This window comes from Channa argus, chromosome 1 (genome assembly GCF_033026475.1).
Source record: "Channa argus isolate prfri chromosome 1, Channa argus male v1.0, whole genome shotgun sequence".
NCBI classification, from domain to species: domain Eukaryota; kingdom Metazoa; phylum Chordata; class Actinopteri; order Anabantiformes; family Channidae; genus Channa; species Channa argus.
In genome coordinates this window covers 8,473,083-8,488,351 of record NC_090197.1, presented here as the reverse complement: position 1 = coordinate 8,488,351, position 15,269 = coordinate 8,473,083, and the positions used below count along the sequence as shown (strand labels likewise).

The following is a 15,269-nucleotide window of genomic DNA, read 5'->3' as shown; positions in this document are numbered from 1 at the left end:
TCACAAATAATATACAAATTGATGTAGAAGGAGCAGAAAACATTCGGATATGACTGCGGAGAAAATATGAATAAATAAACAGAAAATATCGATATTTTAACTTGAGACTCGATATTTAAAAATTGGCCGTCAAGATCGAAATATCGATATTTTGGTATCGATCCGCCCATCACTACTGAGCAGCGAAAGGAAAAAAACTGGGAGCAGGCTCTCGCTCGATGCGAGCCGGCTCTTCTGATTCACTACAAAGCATCGGCTCTCAGAGCCGCATCTTTTGCTCATGACACATCACTAACAGGGAGCATGACGGTCCCAGGAGGCTCAACTGAGCCCAACACAGCAGGAGTAGAGGAAAATTCTGGTAAGTTAGATTCGTTGTGCGGGGGTTTCGAGCAGGTGCGTCTAGTTTTGTTGCTTCCTCCGAGTGTAGGATGGCACCACCTGAACGCTTTTGTCGAGATGCCAGTAAATGCCGCCCGTTTGCTTCTTGGAGCCGCAGCCCCTTACACCCCCCACGGAGCGCAGCAGGGTGACATATATACTATCTCCCTACTCTCGGGGAAAGCGCGCGCTTGGGGGACGCGGAATGGGAGAACAGGTCCGCGTGTTGTCAGTCTTTTGAGGCATTTGCTAACGAACTAACCTTCGTGTTCAACCCATCAGCGCCTCGCAGAGTAGCAGCGTCCAGGAACGTCAGAGGGAGCGTGACTCGGAGGGACGACCGAGTAAGTGTCGTCAGGTTACGGATCCACCTTCCGCTCGCTCCACTCTACCTATTGGCTCTGATGCCAACTTCATCGATGGAAGTTTCTGCCAGACTTCAGGTAAAAGTCACAGATAATTGTGTAACTCACCACATTCAGTTTATTACTAAACCTGTGAAAATACCATCACTAACTGAGTTCACAATTTGTGTACAATTGCCCAAATACACCGCTGTTGCTAGGTTCTCCTTGGTTATTCATTCACAACCCACAAATTAGTTGAGTCCATTTTGTCTGACTAATTGCTTATGTGCGGCTGAGTCTCCTCCCAGTAATGTCATGTTGGGAAGAAAGATGGGGGGCTTAGACCATGTATACATTACCAGGAGGTAAATTATATTACTGTTAAGAATAAGTATCCCCTTCCCCTTATGTCATCAGCCTTTGAGTTGCTGCACGGTGCTACCATTTTCACAGCTTGATTTATGCAATGCAACCTCCTTTTGCAGTGGTAGCAGTGCTGCAGGTAAGGACAGTTGTGGAGTGGCCAGTTATCACAGACCGGAAACAGTTGCAAAGGTTTTCAGGCTTTGCAAACTTTTGCAGACAATTCATCAGGGGTTACAGTAATGTAGTGGCCCCTTTGCATGCCCTCAGCTCCACCAAGACCTCCTTTGTGTGGGGAGGAGGGGCAGATATAGAGCATTCAACCACGTCAAGACATTATTCACCACCGCTCCTATCCTCACGCTCCCGGACACCAAGAGGCAATTCATTCTGGAGGTCAATGCCTCTGGAACTGGGGTGGAAGCGGTGTTGTCCCAACGCTTGGGAGCAGACAACAAGATGCATCCCTACGCCTTCTTCCCGACGCTTAGAGGCTAAGAAGAACTACGACATTGGAAACCGAGAGCTCCTCACTCTCAAATTGGCGTGAAGAATGGAGGCGCTGGCTGGTTCTCGTCTGGACTGACCTGGACTTTATTTCCTTTGCCTGTCTGCTGTAAGTTCATTTTATAGTCTTTGTTAATAAATCTTCTTCTGCACTTCCTGTCTTATGTTGGCTCTTGCACTTGAATCCCTGTGTGTGTTTGTTGGAATCTCACAGTATCGGGGGGATTTATTTTGAAGATGTTCCCCTCTCATGTAAACCGACATCCAGTGGAAAGGACAAAGGGAGCTTTGTGACGGTAATAGGAACATCTGAGTAAGTGGACTATGGAAGGCAGAGATGACCTGCAGCACACAGGTGGAGAAGCTGTGAGGGTTAGAAATGTGCCCCTGTCAAGAAATCTTGAAGATTCATCCAGATGGGTGAGACCTGAGCCAGGCCAGAGTTGCACCAGTGATGCCAAAGTCAGAGTGTGGACAGGAGGATCTGGTAGTTCACATGGATTAAAAGGAGGAAGCTAGTTCCAGTAGTTGGCAACTAGAGCTGTTTAAATGTGGGGGGAAGGTGTCTGCTGGGAGAGATATCTTAAGCATTTGTGTAATGGCTTGGATTTAATTTTAATTATTGTTAATCAATAATCATTTGTTAAAATCCAAATTTTGTTCACACTTCAATCAAATGAGCAGAACAGAAAATGAAACTATGAAATGTAGCTTGATATTGATCTTCTTCTTTTCCTTTGGGCTGTTCCCTTTCAGGTGACGCCACAGCGAATCATGTGCCTCCATCTAACTCTGTCCTCTGCATCCTCTTCACTCTGATGTCCTCATTCCTGATCCTGTCCATCCTCGTCACTCCCAAAGAGAACCTCAATATCTTAAGCTTTGCTACCTCCAGCTCTGCCTCCTGTCTTTTCTTCAGTGCCACTGTCTCTAAGCCGAACAACATCTCTGGTCTCACCACCGTCTTGAACACCTTTCCTTTCATTCTCACTGATACTCTTTTATCACACAACACACCTGACACTTTTCTCCACCCGTTCCAACCTGCCTGCACTCGCCTCTTCACCTCTTTTTCACACTCTCCGTTGCTCTGAACTGTTGACCCTAAGAACTTAAAGTCCTGCACCTTCTTCACCTCTGCTCCCTGTAACCTCACCGTTCCCCCTGGGTCCCTCTCATTGACACACATGTATTCTGTCTTACTGTGGCTAAGCTTCATTCCTCTGTTTTCCAGAGCAGACCTCCACCTCTCTAGATTTTCCTCCTCCTGCTCTCTGCTCTCACTACAAATCACAATTTCATCTGCAAACATCATAATCCATGGAGATTCCTGTCTAACCTCATCTGTCAGCCTGTCCATCACCAGAGCAAACAAGAAGGGGCTCAGAGCTGATCCTTGATGCAGACCCACCTCCACCTTGAACTCCTCTGTTACACTTACAGCACCTCACCACTGTCTTACAGCTCTCATACATGTCCTGCACCACTCTTAATACTTCTCTGCCGCTCCAGACGTCCTCATACAATACCACAGCTCCTCTCTCTGCACCCTGTCATACGCTTTCTCTAAATCTACGAAGACACAATGTAACTCCTTATGATATTCTCTGTACTTCTCCATCAGCATCCTCAAAGCAAATACTGCATCTGTAAAAATAAAAATCTGTACTCTTTCTAGACATGAAACCATATTGCTGCTCACAAATGCTCACCTCTGCGCTTAGCCGAGCTTCCACTACTCTTTCCCACAACTTCATTGTTTCTCTCATCTCTTTGTCTGGCCAACCTGTACAAATCCACCTCTCCCTCCTTAGTGTCGAACCTATACACTCCTGAACTTCCTCGTTCCACCACCAAGTCTCCTTGTCCGCTTTCCTCTTTCCAGATGACACACTGAGTACCCTCCTACCTGTCTCCCTGATCACATTAGCTGTAGTGGTCCAGTCATCTAGAAACACCTCCAAACCACCCAGAGTCTTTCTCAGCTCCTCCCTGAAAACTATGCGACATTCTTCCTTTTTCAACTTCCACCACTTCATCCTCTGCTCTGCCTTAGTCCTTTTCATCTTCCTCACCACCAGCATCATTTTACGCCCACCATTCTGTGTTGTCTGGCTACGCTCTCCCCTACCAATACTTTACCGTCACTGATCTCCTTCAGATTACAGCTTCTACACAAGATGTAGTCCACCTGAGTGCTTCTACCTCCGCTCTTGTACGTTACCCGATCTTCCTGTCTCTTCTGAAAGAAAGTGTTCACTACAGCCACTTCCATCCTCTTTGCAAAGTCTACCACCATCTGTCCTTCTGCGTTCCTGTCCTGAAGACCAAACCTGCCCATAACAGTCTCATCACCTCTGTTCCCTTCACCTACATGCCCATTGAAATCTGCACCAATCACCACTCTCTCACCTCTGGGGATGCTCTGCATCACTTCATCTAACTCACTCCAGAATTTCTCCTTCTCTTCTAAATAACATCCTACCTGTGGGGCATAACCACTCACAACATTGAACATCACCCCTTCAAATTTCCAGCTTCAGACTCATCAACCTGACTGAAACTCTCAACACCTCTAGAACATTCCTCACCAACTCCTCTTTCAGGATAACTCCTACTCCGTATCTCCTCCTATCTGACCCATGGTAAAACAACTTGAACCCTGCTCCTAAGCTTCTAGCCTTGCTACCTTTCCACCTGGTCTCCTGGACACACAGTATGTCCACCTTCCTTCTCTGCATCATGTCGATCAACTCCCTAGCCTTCCCTGTCATAGTACCAACATTCAAAGTCCCTACTGTCATTCCTACATTCTTAGCTTTCCTCTTCTCTCTCTGCCTACGAACACACCTTCCTCCTCTTCTTCTTCGTCTTTGACCAAAAGTAGTCCAATTTCCACCGGTACCCTGTAGGTCAACAGCACCGGTGGCGGTCGTTGTTAACCCGGGCCCCGACCGATCCGGTATGGAAGTCATTGTCACGATTCGCATGTTTAATTTGGCATGTGTTTAATGTCGGATGCCGTTCCTGACACAACCCTCTGCATTTATCCAGACTTGGGACTGGCACAAGAAGACACTGGCTTGTGCCCCCTTGCGGTTGCATTATCATTTTCAAAGTAAAACTACATAAATAAAACAAACTCACAGAGACGGTAAATAACAATGGCAGCAGCTGCCAGGAGACCACTGAGAACCAGCAGGGCGACTCTCTCTGATGTGACCTTTGACCTTCTGTCCAGGATGTAAAGTATCTCTCGCCCAGTAACAGATGGGATAAGCTCCATCCCCCAGTGACCCTACAACAGGATAAATGGTTTGGAAAATGGATGTTCAACTCCAAAAAAGTTGATTCAAAAATAATGTTTTACTGTTTATGAAGACAATGGTGAAATCGTGAGCATCATATTCAGAACTCACCTTTCTTCTTCTTTTGTCTTTAGGAGTTTTATTGTAAATCAACAGTACTGTGAAGCACATGCCAACATGTCACTTTAACAAGTAACTATCAGTGTCACAGATCCGACAGTTCTCTGTAGAAAAAAGTCCCAGTCAAAAATAGAAACAAGGCTCTACTTCCCCAAACACAGGTTTTTGCAGTGTTTGAATTAAATGAGGTTTAATTCACAGTTTATAGTCCGTAAAAACAAGGTTACTGCTGACATTTATTAGAAATCATTTTTATTTAGGTTGAAAACATTTCATAATTTCAACTTTGCAAAGCAGATGTGCTGTGTTTTTTATGGTGGTCTTATATATAGAGATATTTTTACTTACCTTCACCCATGGATTGAAATTGGTGCAATAATGATTTTAATGTGTAATTTATTTTATTCCTAGCGGTGCAGTGCTGGTCAAAGCCTGGTAAAAATTAGGGAGGGTTGCGTCAGGTCATTTGTTGGAAATAAAGATGAAAGTTTGTTGTACAGATTCAAACCCTGACAGTTTTCCCTGTGAGATTTTTCTTCAGGGCTTCATTTTCATTTTTCAATGTTTGAAGAGTTTTCATCATTGTTACATTGTTTTCTTTGAGTGTTTGAAGAGTTTTCTTCTTGTGGAAATGATCAAAAGCTGAAAATCAGTAAATGTTAGTTCTTTGTAATATACAGTGATGACAATTTGTTATTTACTGTAGAAGAAACACCTTCAAATATTACATCACAGTGATGATGTTCATTTATTAAGAATTCACTGAAAAGAGTTTTGCTCCAAAAGAAGAAATAGTCCTATTTGTTTATTTATTTATTTTTGCTGATCTCCCAGATGTGAAAAAACCTTGTGCTTTATCATATTCAAAGTAATACTACGTGAATAAAACTGTACAAGCCCTGTAAAATTGTTATTGTGTTTTTAGAAGAAAATCCTGTTTATTTAAAAAATGTTTGGATCTTTAAATGTTTGCAACATCTCACATTGTTTGTGACATTAGTTTTCTACAAACAGCATTGCTCCATGTTCTGCATCCTGTACTGAGATTGTTAATGGAGCTGATGACTAAAGCTTCACTGTATTACAAACTACAATTACAAACATAACGTCCAGTTTGTGCTGCTTTCTCACATATACTTTTGTGAGGGTTGTTGCAGGACTGATCAAACCAACACTTCAGGTCAACAGCTCCTGCTTTCTCCCCCATCCTCACACAGTCCTCTCCATCAGGATATTCCCCATTGGTTCCTTTCCAGTTGTCTGGCTCTTTTCTTATCCAAAAAGTCAAACTAAAAGATGTGGAACACAGATCAGGGTCAATAAAACTGGTAAATCTGAGATTAAAAATAAACATGTTTTTACAACAGTTAAACCTTGTGCCCAGTTCTGATCCGTCCACCCACAACCATCTGCCTTCTTCCTGTGAGTCTGTCAGTCCGATCCAGAACTTGTCCTGTTCTTCATTAATTTTGTTTCTCAAACGTTCCTCCAGGAATGACTGAACAATCAGAGGTGGTGAAAATGACTCTGTGACTTTTCTGTGCTGAGATAATAAAACTTATGTGATCAAATATGTGAGAACATGAAGCTGCTGCAGTGTTTTATACCTGCTCCTCTCTGCTGTCGATCTTAACCAGATCTCCTCCATGATGGACACATTCTTCTCTGCTCTGCTTCCAGGATGAAGGTTTGTTGGAGAAATAATAACACTTTCCTCCATGTAGCTCCCAGCCTTCTTCACACTTCTGACATGGTTCATCTGTAAAAGTTTACAGCAAAGACATCAGTCAGGTGACACAATCACTCTTTATGTTTGATTCACATAGAGAGAGAGTTTGAGTTTTAACTGAGACAATCAGAGAAACTGAAGTTTTCTCTTTTACAGATGCAGTTTTACTATCTCACAACTCCAGTTACTGCAGTATACAGTCTGAACTAGTGCAACATAAATACATCACTGACTGACTCACTGTGTCTGTTATTTATCACTGTTTATTAATCATCTGTGAAAGTGAAAAAGACAAATCCATAATTTACTAGTATTAACTTCAGTAGGTTCTGGACACATAGGCTGCAGCCTGGTGCATTGATTTATTTCAGAGAGATGTTCTGTTATGAAAGAAGATAAATGACTGATTAAAATTAATTCTTTTCATCAGAATCATCACTTTTAGATGAACCTTAACAGAAAAAACAAAAACAATTAACATAAGAACAAATAAGTAGAAACCAAATAAAAGGTTGATAAAATAGATTATTGTTGATCATCTGTTGGAAATAAACTAAAAATTGTCTTTTTTTGAAAACTCCAAATTAAATCTGGAGTTCACCTGGTAAAGTTATGAGACAGTTTCAAACCCTGACAAACTGACCTGTGAGATTTTTCCTCATGGCTTCATTTTCATCTTTCAGAGTGTGAAGAATTTTCTTGTTGTGGAAATGATCAAAAGCTGAAAATCAGTAAATGTTACTTCTTTATAATATACAGTGATGACAATTTGTTATTTACTGTAGAAGAAACACCTTCAAATATTACATCACAATGTTGTTGTTTTCCTTTCTGCTTATCCTGTGAGTTCAGCGTCACCACAGCGGATCATTGTCCACATGTTGATTTGGCACAATTTTTACACTGGATGCTCTTCCTGACACAACCCTCCCCAATTTCTACTGGGCTTGGACCAGCACTGCACAGCTGGGGAGGGGTATGGGCTGTTAGGGGTTCAGTGTCTTACCCAGAGACACTTTGACATATAGCCAGGGACAGGGATCAAACCCCTGACCCTGTAGTCTGTGGAGCACTGCCTTTACCAACTGAGCTGCAGATGCCCCAAATATTACATCATAATGATGATGTTTATTTAATAAGAATTCTCTGAAAAGAGTTTTTGTTCCAAAAGAGCAAATTAGTTTATTACTTACTGCTGCTTTATCATTTTTAAAGTACAACTACATGAATAAAACTGTACAAACTCACAGAGACGGTAAATAACAATGGCAGCAGCTGCCAGGAGACCACTGAGAACCAGCAGGGCGACTCTCTCTGATGTGACCTTTGACCTTCTGTTTGCAGCAGCTTCACCTGTTGAACATTTAGAGGAGACACATGTGAGAACACAGAAGAGTTCAGAGGGTGGACACAGTAACATCAGCAGCTCTTCTATAAAATGCAGCCGTCATCAGAAATGATAACAACCTTCTGATTTTACCTCATCAAACACTGTCCATTGAAAAAGGTTCAACCCTAAATCTGTTTTCTCTGGAAGGGTTCAGTTTGTTGCTGCTGATTGTTTCAAATCAAGTTCTGAGGTTGAACAATGGAGACACTTCTTTTTACTCATTGTATTAAAAATATTGATTTTCCACCTCAGCACTGAAACACACATTTTTATTCAAACCATTTTACTAATAACACAAACAGACAATTGGACAATTTATCCTGTAGCTCTTTCAGCTGTTAGTCTCCATGACCATCACCACTGTGACTAATATTCATTGATTCATTTCAGATTCCCTGTGGTGGCCTACAGAGACCAACTGATGAAAACTGTTACTGTCCAAATACATATGAGGACAAACGGGTGTCTGATACTAAACCCCTCATTAATCAGATGAGGAGCAGGACATTGATGCTGGAAGATTTTATTCCCTTTAGAAATATCAAATATTTTGCTTGTCATCTTTTGATCGTTCTTGTTTTAATAAGCACTGATTTGTCTTTATTTGTTTGTGTAATGGTTATTAGGTTTTTGTTTTTATGTTCTCAGGTATTTTTCTCAGACAGAAATAAATTAACAATTAAATAAAGTTTTAATTTAATCAGCACAACCTTGAAACCTGTGCAGTAAAAACACTGACCTGCTGTTTAATGTTCTTTTACTGTGAGCTCCAGGATGTGACTTTATTAACTTCAAACTATGGTCTTAAAGAAGAGGAAGTTCATTTTTTAAATGGTTTTAATCTTGTGGAAGTATTTCTGTTTTCAGTACCAAACATTTTAAAGTTTAACTTCTATACTCTTTAAGCTGAAAGATGAAGTTTATCCAACAACAGCAGAAAACACCTTGTTTGGTTTCTTCTGCTGTTTGACTGTGATGATATTAATAGTTTATATGAGCACATCTTTAGACGCCCTATCACGCTGCTGTTTGTGTGTTTGATAGTCAGACATGGACTGGTCATCTGGCTGCTCCAGGTTCAGTGAGCTGCTGCTGCCTGTAATGACCCAGTCACATCGTGCTTTGACCAGCTCCATTCTCCTTCTCCAAGTCTCACACACACACACACACACAGACACACAAAGCTTTGCAGCTGGAGGCAAAACTGTTTTCTAACATTACTTGTGCAGTAGCCACCTTCCAATCTGCATCAATTCAACAAAACATGAACAGCAGAGTGAAAAGGGAGAAAGACAGGGACAGAATCTTCTGTTGGAGACAGAGACAAAAGGACACAGCAGCAGATGAACAGGCAGCAGTAAAAAAACAACAGGATCAATAAACAGCAGCTGTTGACTCTATTTGCGAGAAAAACATTTTAAGGGGAACGAGAATTAAACAACCTTTTAATGTTTGATGTACAGAACATTACTGAGTTAGTGTAAGTGCTGAATTGTAGGTATAGTACAGTGGTAGAAGAACTAATACTAATAAAACTGTGAAAATACTCCATTACAACAACAAGTCCCACACTTGTAGGTTTAATCAGGAAAATGTACATAAGTATTAAAAGTACTGAAAATATCCACTGTGACTTTTATACTATTTAATATCGTGGTCGTAGTTTTACTCATGCAGAAAGTATCAGCAGCACTTTACTGTTGTAGCTGAGGTGAATTTTAACAATCTTGTGCAGGACAGTGGGTGAATAGTTTACTTTTATTAAGGATTAATTTACTGATCAATTTCTCTTTTGATCGTCCAGTTTCTAAAACATTCACACCTTCAAGGTTTGTTTTAAATATTAAAAATAGCAAAGGAAAATAATTATTAGATTTCCTGCATCAAAACCAACAGTGTCAGTCGACCTCACACATCACAACCATCGTCCTTTACAAAGACTGAGACTAAAAATCCGGTTAATTGACTCACTGATCCTCAGTCAGCTGCTTTTCTCTGTCTCTTCATTAATGTGGATTCTGACTTAAATTCACTCGATGCTTGTTTCCCTCCCAGTTCTTCTTCACACTGACTTACCGTCACATTCCTGCTTGTTGCCTTCTCTGTAGCTCATTGTGCTCAGTCTTCAGGATCCTGCCTTCAGTGGAAACTTTCTCTGCAACAAAAAAAAAAAACACCATTTGAGAACATTTAACAAATATCTGACAGACTGGGGACCTGTCCAGTGTGTCCTCCTGGACAGCTGAAATCATGAGCATCATATTCAGAACTCACCTTTCTTCTTCTTCTCCCGTGTTTTTATTTTAAATTAACAGTCATGTGAAGCACATATCAACACTTCACAAAATGAGCGTCAGTGTCGCAGTTTACTGTAGAAAAAGTATTGATGATAATCTACTTCCCCAAACACGAGTTGCTCAAGTGTTTGAATTAAACAAGTTTTAACAGTTTATGTTCTGCAAAAACAAGGTTTATTGTGACATTTATTACGTGCTGCCACTTTTTGTTTTTTATGTTTGTCTTGACCATAACACTTCTGCTTTTTTACTCATGAAGGGAAAAACACAAAGTCTGTAAAAAACGACTTCATCACTAGTAGATGTAACCATTTAAGTTGTTTACCTACTAAGTACTTGCTTAATATGTAGTTAAAATACAAAAGTGTAAGTACTCCACAAAGTAACTTCGATTTTGTTGATACCATGTATGTGAACATTTAGTCCAGAATTTTTGGACATGTGTCTCATAAAGTTTCTGCTCAATCTTGAGCTTGTTCTCAGTCCCATCTGTAGCAGTGGACACAGGTCCACCTTAAAGGCCAGTCTACCTTAAATCCTGATGAAGCTTCAGGTGAGGCTTGTTAGGCTTCCCCCCTCCCTACAGGTCAGCCAGTCCCACATGGGACAGGTTTCTCTTCAGCTCCTTGGTCCCAGTGTGTGTGTGGAACAGACACGTTAGACAAACTGTGGATTTGTGTGTTTAAGGTAAAACCTGTTAGCAGCCATCTGTTCTAGTCTGTTTGGGTGAAGTTGTGCTGTGGTGTGTTCTCTGATTCTTGATCACGGCCACATTTATTAATTTACCATCCTGACCTCAGTCCACCACAACATTCAGACCACCAGGTGGTTATAGTTCTGACTGATCAGTGAATATCTCAAACCTACACAGTAAAAACACTGACTACTGTTTCCACTTAGTGAACTGACTTCATTAGCTTCTAACTATGGTCTTAAAGAAGAGGAAGTTAATTTTTGTTCAGTTTAATGTTGTAGAAGTGAGAATGAGGTTAGCAACAAGCTTTTTAAAGTTTGAGTCGACACTGAAACACTTTAAAACTTGACCCCTGTTACTGAAAGATGACGTGTTTCACCAACAGCAGCAGAAAACACGTTGCCCTGTTTCTTCTGCTTCTTGACTATGATAATAATTTATATGAGCTCATCATTTTTTAACCTCACATATCACTTCAAAACAAATCTACTTTTTATATAGTCACTAAGAGTCTGTCACACATAGCTTCATACAATAGCTGAGACAGTAAGAAAAAAACATGAGCATTTTTACACAGAACTCACATTTAAATTTCTCTCTTCATAAAGTTTCTATCAACATGTCCCTTTAACACTAAGAGACTGTCAGTGTCAAAGATCAGTTTCCTGTCAAAAAACACTTAAAACTGATGGTAAAGTCAAAGATGGACAAGAAACTACTTCCCCAAACTCAGGTTTATGCTGTTTCTTGCTTCACACTTATTTATTATACAATATTTTTATTTAGCTTGTAACTAAATTGCTACTTTTTTTTTTTACGGTTGTTTTGACCTTCTTTACGGACACGAAGCCTTTTAGTTTTTAGTTAGTCAGTACTCAAACAAACTGGGAAGTAGTTGCTAACAAACTGCTCCAGTAGTGGTTGATGTACCCATTTAAATTCATTTCCCAAGTTAAAGTACTAGATGCTCCAAAATGTACATGTTGTACCATAGTAATTCACAAAGAAAACTAAATATTTGAAATATTAATAATGTTGATACTATGAATGTAAATTGTGGTTCAGATTTGTTCCACATGTGTTTCATAAATAAAGTTCCTGCAGAAATCTGTTCAGGTCTTGTTAAATGTAATATTCAAGCAGAAAACCACTTCAAAAACCAGATTTCTGAATATTTATTTATGTTTTTTTAGTTTCTACGGCTGAAACTTCTCAAACCAAACCCACAGGATTGTTGTACTCATAGTATAAATACTCACATTCACTACACACAACATGATACAACATTTTATATCTACAGTAATTTATGTCTAAATCATTGTATTGTTTTTATGAACTGTAGCATCTTTGTCTAAAGGTTTGCAATGGAACATTTTCAAGTTTTTAAAATGAAAACACAAAAAATTAGACTGTGTGAACAAACATATTATTAGAGCAAAGCAGGCTGTTGGAACGCATGTTAAAAACATCACTAAAAGTCTGTTGATTCTTCAGTATTTGTCTTTGTCCTCTGGTCTTTTTTTACATGTGGTAGTTCTTTAAAATGTACTCGTCTTTGAAAACTGCAGTTTTTTCTGTGCATCAAGAGATTTAACTGGTTAGAACATTGGTCATCAGCTCCAGCTTTTCACTGACTGAACAAATGATGTCTTCAGGTTATAAAGTCAGACAAACTAAGAGAAACTTTTCTTGTAGAGTCAAACTCTGCACAAACATCATTCTGACCACAAAACAGAAGCTAAACATGTTTCTGACTGAAGGGAAACTGACGTTTATGCAGATTTTGACACTTTAAGCTTTTTTTGATCTGCAGAGGAAACAGAACAACGTTTCTCTGTGCTCATCTTAAGTTTTGAAGTTTAATGTGTGAATATATGATTATGACCTAGAAACCAGTTCATCATCAAATATGCAACTTAGACAAGTTTGATGTGGAAACTCAAAGGCCCCGATTTAGGCATAAAGTAGGAGACATTTTGTATATTCATAGATATGAGATGTTGATGTGACTTACAGAATTTTTACAAAAGGTCACAGAATTTCTTTAGTTAAAAAAACATCAAACTGAGTATTTTTAGTTTTGACTGTGGATCTTTAAATGTTTGCAACATCTCACATTGTTGGTGACATTAGTTTTCTACAAACAGCATTGCTCCATGTTCTGCATCCTGTACTGAGATTGTTAATGGAGCTGATGACTAAAGCTTCACTGTATTACAAACTACAATTACAAACATAACGTCCAGTTTGTGCTGCTTTCTCACATATACTTTTGTGAGGGTTGTTGCAGAAGTGATCAAACCAAGACATCTGGTCATCAGCTCCTTCTTTATACCCCATCCTCACACAGTCCTCTCCATGAGGATTTTCCCTACTTTTTCCTTTCCAGTCGTCTGGCTCTGCACTTTTCCAAAAACTCAAACTAAAAGATGTGAAACACAAAGATCAGGGTCAATAAAACTGGTAAAACTAGTAAAACTGAGATTAAAGATAAACAAACAGGTTTTTACAACAGTTAAACCTTGTGCCCAGTTCTGATCCGTCCACCCACAACCATCTGCCTTCTTCCTGTGAGTCTGTCAGTCCGATCCAGAACTTGTCCTGTTCTTCATTAATTTTGTTTCTCAAACGTTCCTCCAGGAATGACTGAACAATCAGAGGTGGTGAAAATGACTCTGTGACTTTTCTGTGCTGAGATAATAAAACTTATGTGATCAAATATGTGAGAACATGAAGCTGCTGCAGTGTTTTATACCTGCTCCTCTCTGCTGTCGATCTTAACCAGATCTCCTCCATGATGGACACATTCTTCTCTGCTCTGGTTCCAGGATGAAGGTTTGTTGGAGAAATAATAACACTTTCCTCCATGTAGCTCCCAGCCTTCTTCACACTTCTGACATGGTTCATCTGTAAAAGTTTACAGCAAAGAGATCAGTCAGGTGACACAATCACTCTTTATGTTTGATTCACATAGAGAGAGTCTGAGTTTTAACTGAGACAATCAGAGAAAGTGAAGTTTTCTCTTTTACAGATGCAGTTTTACTATCTCACAACTCCAGTTACTGCAGTATACAGTCTGAACTAGTGAAACATAAATACATCACTGACTGACTCACTGTGTCTGTTATTTATTACTGTTTATTAATCATCAGTGAAAAAGACAAATTCATAACTTACTAGTATAAACTTCAGTAGGTTCTGGGCACATAGGCTGCAGCCTGGTGCCTTGATTTATTTCAGAGAGACATTCTGTTATGAAAGAAGATAAATTACTGATTTAAATTAAATCTTTTTATCAGAATCATCACTTTTTTGTGAACAGAAAAAAACTATTGTCGCACTTTTTTCAAATGATCAGAAAACAAACAAAAAGTTAATAAAAAATGCATTAATGTTGGTCTTTTGTTGGAAATAAAGATGAAAGATTGTTGTACAGATTCAAACCCTGACAGTCTTACCTGTGAGATTTTTCTTCACGCCTTTGTTTTCAATTTTCAATGTTTGAAAAGTTTTCATCATTGTTTCGTAGTTTTCTTTTAGTGTTTGAAGAGTTTTCTTGGTTTGGAAATGATCAAAACCTGATTAACAACAAAGAAACCACATAGATCACAGCTGTTTGTATCAGATCCCCCAAGTATCTTTACTGCAAAGTAAAGTACACAGGTGGACTCACACTTTTAAAATGTCAGGAAATGACAGTGTATAAAATGAACTAGGTTTCATTCAAGAACAACACAAATAAAAACAAGAATTACTTTGATTTTTGTTTGTTAAATGTCCCTTAAAGTCAATTTACATGTATTGACACAACTCACAGACAACGCAGAGACCAATGACAGCAGCTGTGAGGAGAACACTGAGGACCAGCAGGGGCACTCTGTCTGATGTGACCTTTGACCTTTTGTTTGACTCCACTTGTTGGGAAGCTGCTGAAAAGGTCAAAAAGACAGAAAATGGTAAAGATTTAATAATGTGTCCTCCCCTTTGTGTTTTGACACTAAACGCGTTCACTTGTTTTACCAACAGACCAACAGAAGCTGTTTCTATTGTCACTGATCAACTTTAACTTCAGTTTATTTATTTACACATTATCCATTTTTAGCTTGAAGTTAAAACCAAACAGGTTTGAAAGT

At 39.5% G+C, this 15,269-nt stretch overlaps 2 long non-coding RNA genes across 2 annotated transcripts; both read right to left on the bottom strand.

Annotated features, from left to right (window-relative positions):
- Positions 1–6,064: 6,064 nt before the first annotated feature.
- On the bottom strand, positions 6,065–6,721 carry LOC137101485 (uncharacterized). Its single transcript, XR_010911067.1, has 2 exons — positions 6,400–6,721; positions 6,065–6,315 (listed from the first exon to the last, which is right to left on the bottom strand). It is a non-coding gene; the product is annotated as an uncharacterized lncRNA (long non-coding RNA).
- Positions 6,722–7,293: 572 nt separating this feature from the next.
- Positions 7,294–10,517, bottom strand: LOC137101435 (uncharacterized). The gene is made up of 3 exons (XR_010911064.1): positions 10,420–10,517; positions 10,222–10,300; positions 7,294–8,108 (listed from the first exon to the last, which is right to left on the bottom strand). It is a non-coding gene; the product is annotated as an uncharacterized lncRNA (long non-coding RNA).
- Positions 10,518–15,269: the final 4,752 nt, after the last annotated feature.